Below are 11,456 nucleotides of genomic sequence, written 5' to 3' on the forward strand. Positions count from 1 at the left end.
GCGAGTCCAAGTTGAAGAATTTGAGAAAGGAAACCATAGGGAGGCTGCCAGTCTGCTTGCGAGGGAAATGAGCTGGAGAGGCTGAATGACCAGTGAAGGAAATTCAAAAGATACAATATGAGACTTTGAAGTGAGCTATGAGAACATTTTTACATTGGGCCCTGGTAGCTCAGTTGATAGAGCATCAGGCTTTTAATCTGATGGTCCAGGTTTCAGGTCCCTGTCAGGGTTTTGATTTTGGCTCAAGGCGTTTGCTTCCCAATGAACGGTCGGAAATAAAAATAAAGAATGCAGGATGCTTTATGGAAAGTGGAAGAACCGTGACAACGTCGTGTTTGCCAAATTGCAACAGCCGTCCAGAATTTTCAAGAATTTTTGCTAGATTTTCAGTTGATGTTTAAACTCTCTCCTGGTCTTGTCCTGCATTATACCACTATAGTTTTCTGGCCATGTTTAATCACTTACCAATTCGCAAAATATTTCCTGTTTGTATGCTCCTTTCCTGCAGAACTGCTTTTAAATTAATAACTTTCAGAAATAACTGCAATCTTTACAGTTTCAAAAGCCCAGTGACAATGAATATTTTAATTTGCACTCTCAAAGTCAGCAGAAGAAATCAACAATACTGATGTTTAATCAAAACAATTGAAATCTGTTCTACACTTGCAAAATTGTCTGGCAGACTGGTGCTGTGGCTTAGATGGTTAAAGCACCTGTCTTGTAAACAGAAGATCCTGAGTTCAAATCTCAGCAGTACCTTTGTACATACAGGTCAGAGCATGTAACCTGTGAAGAATGCTTCTCATTTAATGGTGAACACAGAAAATGTTGACAACATTTCTGTGGTACTGACCTTCAAGGTTGCTTTCCCCTGTTTTACGTCAAATTTCCATATCTCCCATTTTTCACGCAACTTCCATTATCCTCATCTACTCCATTGCATGTAACCTCGCTTCAGCTCTGAATAAGGATCACACGGATTTGAAACATTAACTTTGTGTTTGGCTCCACAGACATCCTCAAATGTTATGTGCTTTAATCCAATCATTTTTAGTTTCTCATGCACATTCACAACATGTGCAGTATTTTCCTTTGAATGCACGACAGGATTGACCTCAGGAAATCCAGTAGGAACATGTTGAATATTTGTCAGCGATGTCTGTGAGCAAAGATTGAATGATTAAATGATTTACTCTGATGAAGAGTGACCCAACTTCGAAACGTTAGCTCGGTTCTCTCTTCACAGATGCTGCCAGACCCACTGAGATTTTCCATCATTTCCTGTTTTAATTCAGATTTCACATCCGCAGTAATTTGCTTTTTTATTGGACGATATATGTTGCTGCATGTTAGCAAGAATGATTCGGGCGGGATAAATTGTTGGGCATTTTCCATGAAGATGTGGTGTTGACAGATCTATTGACACCCTGAAATTTGCGATTTGCATAATTTGTTAGTTTTCTAGATGAGCTTACTTGCGTTCACACTCTGCCACAACAAACAACAGATGACACCCTTTATTCCCCCTCTTAAAATACAATCTGTAGCTCTGTAGCTTCCCACTCATATCTCAGCGAACTAACCGTAATCTTCAATGTCTTGAAGTCCCAGTGCATGTCCGTGGGCAACAACAGTTGCCACATCTCAAGTCATTGGTAAAATGCGAGTCCAAGTTGAAGAATTTGAGAAAGGAAACCAAAGGGAGGCTGCCAGTCTGCTTGCGAGGGAAATGAGCTGGAGAGGCTGAATGACCAGTGAAGGAAATTCAAAAGATACAATATGAGACTTTGAAGTGAGCTATGAGAACATTTTTACATTGGGCCCTGGTAGCTCAGTTGGTAGAGTATCATACTTTTAATCTGATGGTCCAGGGTTCAAGTCCATGTCAGGGCTTTGATTTTGGCTCAAGGCGTTTGCTTCCCAATGAACGGTCGGAAATAAAAATAAAGAATGCAGGATGCTTTATGGAAAGTGAAAGAACCGTGACAACGTCGTGTTTGCCAAATTGCAACAGCCGTCCAGAATTTTCAAGGATTTTTGCTAGATTTTCAGTTGATGTTTAAACTCTCTCCTGGTCTTGTCCTGCATTATACCACTATAGTTTTCTGGCCATGTTTAATCACTTACCAATTCGCAAAATATTTCCTGTTTGTATGCTCCTTTCCTGCAGAACTGCTTTTAAATTATTAACTTTCAGAATAACTGCAATTTTTACAGTGTCAAATGCCCAGTGGCGATGAATATTTTAATTTGCACTCTCAAAGTCAGCAGGAGAAATCAACAATACTGATGTTTAATCAAAACAATTGAAATCTGTTCTACATTTGCAAAGTTGTCTTGCAGATTGGTGCTGTGGCTTAGATGGTTAAAGCGCCTGTCTTGTAAACAGGAGATCATGAGTTCAAATCTCAGCAGTACATTTATACATTCAGGTCAAAGCATGTAGCCTGTGAAGAATGCTCCTCATTTAATGGTGAACACAGAAAACGTTGGCAAAATTTCTGTGGTGCTGACCTTCAAGATTGCTTTTCCTTGATTTATGTCGAACTTGATTCAAACTTCCATATCTCCCACTTTTCACGCAACTTCCATTTTCCTCATCTACTCCATTGCATGTAACCTCGCTTCAGCTCGGAATAAGGATCACATGGATTTGAAACATTATCTTTGTGTCTGGCTCCGCAGACATCCTCAAATTTTATGAGCTTTAATCCAATCATTTTTAGTTTCTCATGCAGATTCTCAACATGTGCAGTATTTTCCTTTGAATGCACGACAGGTTTGACCTCAGGAAATCCAGTAGGAACATTTTGAATGTTTGTCAGCGATGTCTGTGAGCAAAGATTGAATGATTACATCGAACATAGAACATAGAACGATACAGCGCAGTACAGGCCCTTCGGCCCACGATGTTGCACCTAAACAAAAGCCATCTAACCTACACTATGCCATTATCATCCATATGTTTATCCAATAACTTTTAAATGCCCTCAATGTTGGCGAGTTCACTACTGTAGCAGGTAGGGCATTCCACGGCCTCACTACTCTTTGCATAAAGAACCTACCCCTGACCTCTGTCCTATATCTATTACCCCTCAGTGTAAAGCTATGTCCCCTCGTGCCAGCCATTTCCATCCGCGGGAGAAGGCTCTCACTGTCCACCCTATCTAACCCCCTGATCATTTTGTATGCCTCTATTAAGTCTCCTCTTAACCTTCTTCTCTCCAACGAAAACATCCTCAAGTCCATCAGCCTTTCCTCATAAGATTTTCCCTCCATACCAGGCAACATCCTGGTAAATCTCCTCTGCACCCGCTCCAAAGCCTCCACGTCCTTCCTATAATGCGGTGACCAGAACTGTACGCAATACTCCAAATGCGGCCGTATCAGAGTCCTGTACAGCTGCAACATGACCTCCTGACTCCGGAACTCAATCCCTCTACCAATAAAGGCCAACACTCCATAGGCATTCTTCACAACCCTATCAACCTGGGTGGCAACTTTCAGGGATCTATGTACATGGACACCTAGATCCCTCTGCTCATCCACACTTCCAAGAACTTTACCATTAGCCAAATATTCCGCATTCCTGTTATTCCTTCCAAAGTGAATCACCTCATACTTCTCTACATTAAACTCCATTTGCCACCTCTCAGCCCAGCTCTGCAGCTTATTTAAATCCCTCTGTAACCTGCTACATCCTTCCACACTATCGACAACACCACCAACTTTAGTATTGTCTGCAAATTTACTCACCCACCCTTCTGCGCCTTCCTCTAGGTCATTGATAAAAATGACAAACAGCAACGGCCCCAGAACAGATCCTTGTGGTACTCCACTTGTAACTGAACTCCATTCTGAACATTTCCCATCATCCACCACCCTCTGTCTTCTTTCAGCTAGCCAATTTCTGATCCACATCTCTAAATCACCCTCAATCCCAGCCTCTGTATTTTCTGCAATAGCCTACCGTGGGGAACATTATCAAACGCTTTGCTGAAATCCATATACACCACATCAACTGCTCTACCCTCGTCTACCTGTTCAGTCACCTTCTCAAAGAACTCGATAAGGTTTGTGAGGCATGACCTACCCTTCACAAAGCCATGCTGACTATCCCTGATCATATTATTCCTATCTAGATGATTATAAATCTTGTCTCTTATAATCCCCTCCAAGACTTTACCCACTACAGACGTGAGGCTCACTGGTCTATAGTTGCCGGGGTTGTCTCTGCTCCCCTTTTTGAACAAAGGGACCACATTTGCTATCCTCCAGTCCTCTGGCACTATTCCTGTAGCCAATGATGACATAAAAATCAAAGCCAAAGGTCCAGCAATCTCTTCCCTGGCCTCCCAGAGAATCCTAGGATAAATCCCATCCGCACCCGGGGACTTATCTATTTTCAGCCTGTCCAGAATTGCCAACACCTCTTCCCTACGTACCTCAATGCCATCTATTCTATTAGCCTGGGTCTCAGCATTCTCCTCCACAACATTATCTTTTTCCTGAGTGAATACTGACGAAAAATATTCATTTAATATCTCACCTATCTCTTCAGACTCCACACACAACTTCCCATCCCTGTCCTTGACTGGTCCTACTCTTTCCCTAGTCTAAGAGTAGGGAGGGCACCTTCAAGGTTAGTGCCATGGAGATTTTGCCAATAAACTCTGCATTCACCATTAAATTGGGAGCTTTTCATAACAGGTTACTTGTTTTGACGTAAAGGTATAAAGGCACTGCTGAGATTTGAACTTAGAATCTCCTGTTTACTTAGACAGGTGCTTTAACAATCTAAGCCACAGCACCAACTTAAACCAGTACTGAGCCGACTTCCAGTTGCGGCAGGGATGAGCTAGCCGCACGTTTCGGCGGCTCAAGTTCCGACGGAACTTCGGGCTCTTTTAAGAGCCCCAACGGGGACTTTGACGGCCGAAAAACCCGGTGCGAGGCGCGAGGGAAGGGAGTCCCCCCCGAACGACGGAGAGAAAAACCGGCGGCGGCGGCTGCAGCCCGAAGAATCTGCAGCCAGAAGGTCAGAGGGAGTGGAACAAAATGGCGGCTGAGAAACCACAGGTGACATGGGGGCCTGAGCAGGACGAGGTGGTGAGACGGTGCGTGGACCTGCTGAAGAAGGAGGTAATGACCCCGTTGTTACAGGCAATTGAGGGCCTTAAGGAGACTTTAAAGACCCAGGAGACTGAACTTTGCGTGGTGGAGCAGAAGGTGTCAGGTATTGAGGACGAGGTCCTGGGCCTGGCGGTCAAGACTCAGACGCACGAGGCACTTCATAAAAAGTGTGCTGACAGGATTGAGGCCCTTGAAAATGGAGCGCGAAGGAAGAACCTCAGGATACTAGGTCTCCCGGGGGATGTGGAAGGAGTGGACTGTGGAGCGTACGCAAGTAAGATGCTGAGCTCACTGATGGGTGCTGAGGCCCCTGCGGGCCCCATGGAGGTGGAGTGGGCAAATCGGATCCCGGCGAGAAGACCAAAAGCGGGAGAGCCACTGAGGGCGATAATCGTGCGATTCTACCGCCTTAAGGACAGAGAAGAGGTCCTGAGATGGGCTAAAAAGGTGCGGAGTAGCAGATGGGAGAATGCGGTGGTAAGGGTCTACCAGGATTGGAGTGCGGAGGTGGCGAGAAGGAGGGCGAGCTTCAACCGAGCCAAAGAGGTTTTGCACAAAAGGAAGGTGAAGTTTGGGATGCTGCAGCCGGCAAGACTATGGGTCACGCATCAGGAGAGACACTATTAATTCGAGACGGCGGAGGAAGCATGGTCCTTCATCAATGAAGAGAAACTGGACCGGAACTGAGGGACTGATGCTGCAGGGAACTGTTATTGTTGTTATTATTGTTTTTGTTAATGGGATGGTGAAAGTTAATCGAGAAGTAAACAGGGAAGGGGGGGGACACTGGGGAAATGTGGGCGCCGGTGAGGGGGGAGAGGCGGGACATAGTCGGAGAATGGGGAAGGAGAGGGGGAGGGGAAAGGGAGCTGCGCCATAAGAGGCGGGTCAGGTAAAGGGATGTTCCCGCGCCAGAAAGAATAAGGCGGGAAAATAGGCGCAAGGCGGATGGGAGTTCCCTCACACCGGGGGGGGGGGTCGAGGAGCGAGCAGGAGTAGCCGGGGTCAGTTGAAGTCAGCTGACTTACGGAAGTGATATGAGGGGAGCAATCAAGCTAGATAGGGATCTAGCGGGGCGGGGGGGGGGGCGGGGGGGGGGGGGGCGGGGGGAACAACCGGGTTGCTGCTGTGAAATCCAAAAGGAAATGGCTAAAGAGAGGGTGGTCGGGGGCGGAATGCGACGCTGGGGGAGCGAGCGGGAGCGCGGAGGCGGGATATGGGACTGGCCTAGAGAAGGTAATGGCTAGTCGACACGGGAGGGGGGCAGGTAGCCCCCCAGTGAGGCTGATCACGTGGAACGTGAGAGGCCTGAATGGACCGATAAAAAGGGCCCGAGTGCTCGCGCATTTGAAAGGACTGAGGGCAGACGTGGCTATGCTCCAAGAGACGCACCTAAAGGTGGCAGACCAAGTTAGGCTAAGGAAAGGATGGGTGGGACAGGTGTTCCACTCAGGACTGGACGCAAAGAACAGAGGGGTGGCCATTTTGGTGGGGAAACGGGTAGCATTTGAAGCAAAGAACATCGTAGCAGATAGTGGAGGTAGATATGTAATGGTGAGTGGTATGCTGGAGGGAATGGAGGTCGTGTTGGTTAATGTGTATGCCCCAAATTGGGATGATGCGGGGTTCATGAGATGGATGCTGGGGCGTATACCGGACCTGGAGGTAGGAAATTTGATTTTAGGAGGGGACTTTAATATGGTGCTGGACCCGGGGCTAGATAGATCCAGCTCAAGGACTGGAAGAAGGCCGGCAGCGGCCAAGGTACTTAAGGGGTTTATGGACCAAATGGGGGGAGTGGATCCATGGCGATTTCTTAGACCCAGGGCTCGGGAGTATTCCTTCTTCTCCCACGTCCATAAAGTGCACTCCCGGATAGATTTTTTTGTTTTAGGAAGGTCGTTGATCTCTAGGGTGGAAGAAGCTGAATACTCAGCCATAGCGGTTTCGGATCATGCCCCACATTAGGTGGACCTGGATGTAGGAGAGGACAGGGAGCAGAGAACACTCTGGCGATTAGATGTGGGACTGATGGCGGATGAGGGAGTGTGTGCAAGTGTGAGGGGGTGTATCGAGAGATACCTGGAGGTCAATGACGACGGCGAGGTCCCTGTGGGAGTGGTCTGGGAAGCACTAAAAGCGGTGGTCAGAGGAGAGCTGATTTCTATTGGGGCCCACAAAAGGAAAACAGAGGCCAAGGAAAGGGATAGATTACTGGGAGAGATTTTAAGGGTGGACAGGGAATTTGCAGAGACCCCGGAGGAGGAGCTATACAGGGAGAGGAGACGACTCCAGACCGAGTTTGACCTTCTGACCACCAGAAAGGCGGAGGTACTGTGGAGGAAGGCACAGGGGAGGAGGTATGAATATGGGGAAAAGGCTAGTCGCCTGTTGGTGCACCAACTGCGAAAGAGGGCAGCAGCGAGGGAGATAGGAGGAATTAGGGATGAAAGGGGAGACACTGTGCGAAGGGCAGGAAAGATAAATGAGGTGTTTAAGACCTTTTATGAAGAACTGTATAGGTCTCAGCCCCCAGAGGGAGAGGAGGGGATCCGGCAGTTCCTGGACCAGTTGAGGTTCCCGAAAGTGGAGGAGCAGGCGGTGGCAGGCCTGGGGGCACCGATTGAGCTGGACGAGGTTATTAAGGGACTGGGAAGCATGCAAGCAGGGAAGGCCCAGGGGCCGGACGGGTTCCCGGTGGAATTCTACAGAAAATATGTGGACTTGTTGGCCCCCGTTGTTGGCGAGGACGTTCAATGAGGCCAGGGAAGGGGGGACACTACCCCCGACAATGTCGGAGGCGACGATATCGCTAATTTTGAAGAGGGACAAAGATCCGATGCAGTGTGGGTCCTATAGACCTATTTCACTATTGAACGTGGACGCCAAACTGCTAGCAAAGGTGCTGGCATCGAGGATAGAGGACTGTGTCCCAGGAGTGGTGCACGAAGACCAGACAGGGTTCGTAAAAGGGAGACAATTGAATGTTAACGTGCGACGGCTATTAGGGGTGATAATGATGCCCTCAGTGGAGGGGGAGGCAGAGACAGTGGCGGCAATGGACGCAGAGAAGGCATTTGATAGGGTGGAGTGGGAGTATTTATGGGAAGTGTTAAGGAGGTTTGGGTTTGGGAACGGATTTATTCGCTGGGTTAGACTACTTTATGGGGCACCAACGGCAAGCGTAGTTACAGGTCGACATAGATCGGAGTATTTCCGATTATATAGGGGAACAAGACAGGGATGTCCGCTGTCTCCATTGTTGTTTGCGCTGGCAATTGAACCTCTGGCCATGGCGCTGAGAGACTCCAGGAAATGGAGAGGGGTGACTAGAGGGGGAGAAGAACACCGAGTCTCGTTATACGCGGATGACCTATTGCTATACGTGTTGGACCCAGTGGGGGGGATGATAGAGGTTATGCGAATCTTGAGGAGGTTCGGGGAATTTTCGGGGTATAGGTTAAACATGGGGAAGAGTGAATTATATGTGATAAATCCAGGGGACCAGAGTAGAGAGATAGAAGGCTTGCCGCAAAGGAAAGTGGAAAGAAACTTCCGATACTGGGGGATTCAGATCGCTAGGAGCTGGGGAACCTTGCACAGACTTAATCTGACACGGCTGGTAGAACAAATGGAGGAGGACTTTAAGAGGTGGGACATGCAGCCTTTATCGCTGGCGGGCAGGGTGCAGGCAATTAAGATGATGGTCCTCCCGAGGTTCTTATTTGTATTTCAATGTCTCCCTATTTTAATCACCAGGACCTTTATTAATAAAATAGATAGGAGCATTACGAGCTTTGTGTGGGCAGGGAAAGTTCCGAGAGTAAGGAGGGGGTTCCTGCAGCGCAGTAGGGACAGAGGAGGACTGGCACTACCGAACTTGGGAGATTATTATTGGGCCGCCAATGTGGCAATGATACGTAGATGGATGATGGAGGGTGAGGGAACAGCATGGAAAAGGCTGGAGAGAAGGTCCTGTAAAGGGACGAGTCTAGAGGCGCTGGTGACGGCGCCGCTACCGTTCTCACCGAAAAAGTACACCACGAACCCGGTGGTGGCGGCAACACTGAACATATGGGGACAGTGGAGGCGACAGAGAGGGGTGCGGGGAGCCCTGGTGGGGTCCCCTATCAGGAACAACCATAGGTTCGCCCCAGGAAGAATGGATGGAGGATTTCAGAGCTGGTACCAGTTGGGAATTAGGAAGGTGGGAGATTTATTCATAGATGGGACTTTTGCGAGCTTGGGAGCACTGGAGGAAAAGTATAAGTTACCCCGGGGGAATTTCTTGAGATATATGCAGGTGAGGGCGTTTACTAGACAACAGGTGAGGGAATTTCCGCAGCTCCCGACACAGGGGATACAGGACAGGGTGCTTTCAGGGGTGTGGGTCGGAGAGGGCAAGGTGTCAGAGATTTATAGAGAGATGAGGGAAGAGGGGGAGGAGTCGGTGGGCGAACTATAAAGAAAGTGGGAAGAAGAATTTGGGGAGGAGCTAGATGAGGATATGTGGGCTGATGCCCGAAGCAGGGTAAATTCCTCTTCCTCATGCGCCAGGCTTAGCCTGATTCAATTTAAGGTGCTACATAGAGCACACATAACGGGGGCAAGATTGAGCAGGTTCTTTGGAGTGGAGGACAAATGTGGGAGGTGTGGCGGGAGCCAGGCAAACCACGCACATATGTTTTGGGCGTGCCCGGCACTGGAAGGGTCCTGGAAGGGAGTGACGGGAGTGTTTCGCAGGTGGTGAAGGCCCGGGTCAAACCAGGCTGGGGGTTAGCTCTATTTGGATTTGATGAAGAGCCGGGAGTGCAGGAGGCGAAAGAGGCCGATGTCGTGGCCTTTGCGTCCCTCGTAGCCCGGCGCAGGATCCTACTCATGTGGAAGGAGGCGAAACCCCCCGGACTGGAGGCCTGGGTAAACGATATGGCGGGGTTTATTAAACTGAAGCAGATAAAGTTTGCCCTGAGAGGATCGGCTCAAGGGTTCACCAGGCGGTGGCAGCCATTTCTCGACTACCTAGGGGAACGTTAGAGGGAAGACAGATGACCAGCAGCAGCAACCCAGGGGGAGGGGGGGGGGGGGGGAGGAGGCTTAGTTGAGTATAGGTCAATAGAGTATGAGGTTTTGTTACTTGTATATTATTATTATTATTATTATTGTTAAAAAGTTTTAAAAAATTCTGTTTTGTTATTGTTATCGTTTCGTTTGTTTTGTAAGCGGGAAAAATGTTGCTCAGGGAAAAAAAATTTCAATAAAACCAGTACTGAGCCTCTGACTGTGTGTAACTATCCCCAGTACTGAGCCTCTGACTGTGGCACTATCCCCAGTACTGAGCCTCTGACTGTGTGGCACTATCCCCAGTACTGAGCCTCTGACTGTGTGTCACTATCCCCAGTACTGAGCCTCTGACTGTGGCACTATCCCCAGTACTGAGCCTCTGACTGTGTGGCACTATCCCCAGTACTGAGCCTCTGACTGTGTGGCAATATCCCCAGTACTGAGCCTCTGACTGTGTGGCACTATCCCCAGTACTGAGCCTCTGACTGTGTGGCACTATCCCCAGTACTGAGCCTCTGACTGTGTGGCAATATCCCCAGTACTGAGCCTCTGACTGTGTGGCAATATCCCCAGTACTGAGCCTCTGACTGTGGCACTATCCCCAGTACTGAGCCTCTGACTGTGTGGCACTATCCCCAGTACTGAGTCTCTGACTGTGTGGCACTATCCCCAGTCCTGAGCCCCTGACCGTGTGGGACGATCCCCAGTACTGAGCCTCTGACTGTGTGGCACTTTCCCCAGTACTGAGCCTCTGACTGTGTGGCTCTATCCCCAGTACTGAGCCTCTGACTGTGTGGCACTATCCCCAGTACTGAGCCTCTGACTGTGGCACTATCCCCAGTACTGAGCCTCTGACTGTGTGGCACTATCCCCAGTACTGAGCCTCTGACTGTGTGGCACTATCCCCAGTACTGAGCCTCTGACCGTGTGGGACGATCCCCAGTAATGAGCCTCTGACTGTGTGGCAATATCCCCAGTACTGAGCCTCTGACTGTGGCACTATCCCCAGTACTGAGCCTCTGACTGTGTGGCACTATCCCCAGTACTGAGTCTCTGACTGTGTGGCACTATCCCCAGTCCTGAGCCTCTGACCGTGTGGGACGATCCCCAGTACTGAGCCTCTGACTGTGTGGCACTTTCCCCAGTACTGAGCCTCTGACTGTGTGGCTCTATCCCCAGTACTGAGCCTCTGACTGTGTGGCACTATCCCCAGTACTGAGCCTCTGACCGTGTGGCACTATCCCCAGTACTGAGCCTCTGAC

The 11,456-nt window shown here is 49.0% G+C and overlaps 1 non-coding gene across 1 annotated transcript; it reads left to right on the top strand.

The window, feature by feature from the left end:
* Positions 1-685: 685 nt before the first annotated feature.
* trnat-ugu (transfer RNA threonine (anticodon UGU)) lies at positions 686-759 on the top strand. Its single transcript has one exon. It is a non-coding gene; the product is annotated as a tRNA-Thr (tRNA).
* The last annotated feature ends 10,697 nt before the right edge of the window (positions 760-11,456 follow it).

The sequence above is a fragment of the Scyliorhinus torazame genome, chromosome 4 (genome assembly GCF_047496885.1).
Source record: "Scyliorhinus torazame isolate Kashiwa2021f chromosome 4, sScyTor2.1, whole genome shotgun sequence".
Lineage (NCBI taxonomy): Eukaryota > Metazoa > Chordata > Chondrichthyes > Carcharhiniformes > Scyliorhinidae > Scyliorhinus > Scyliorhinus torazame.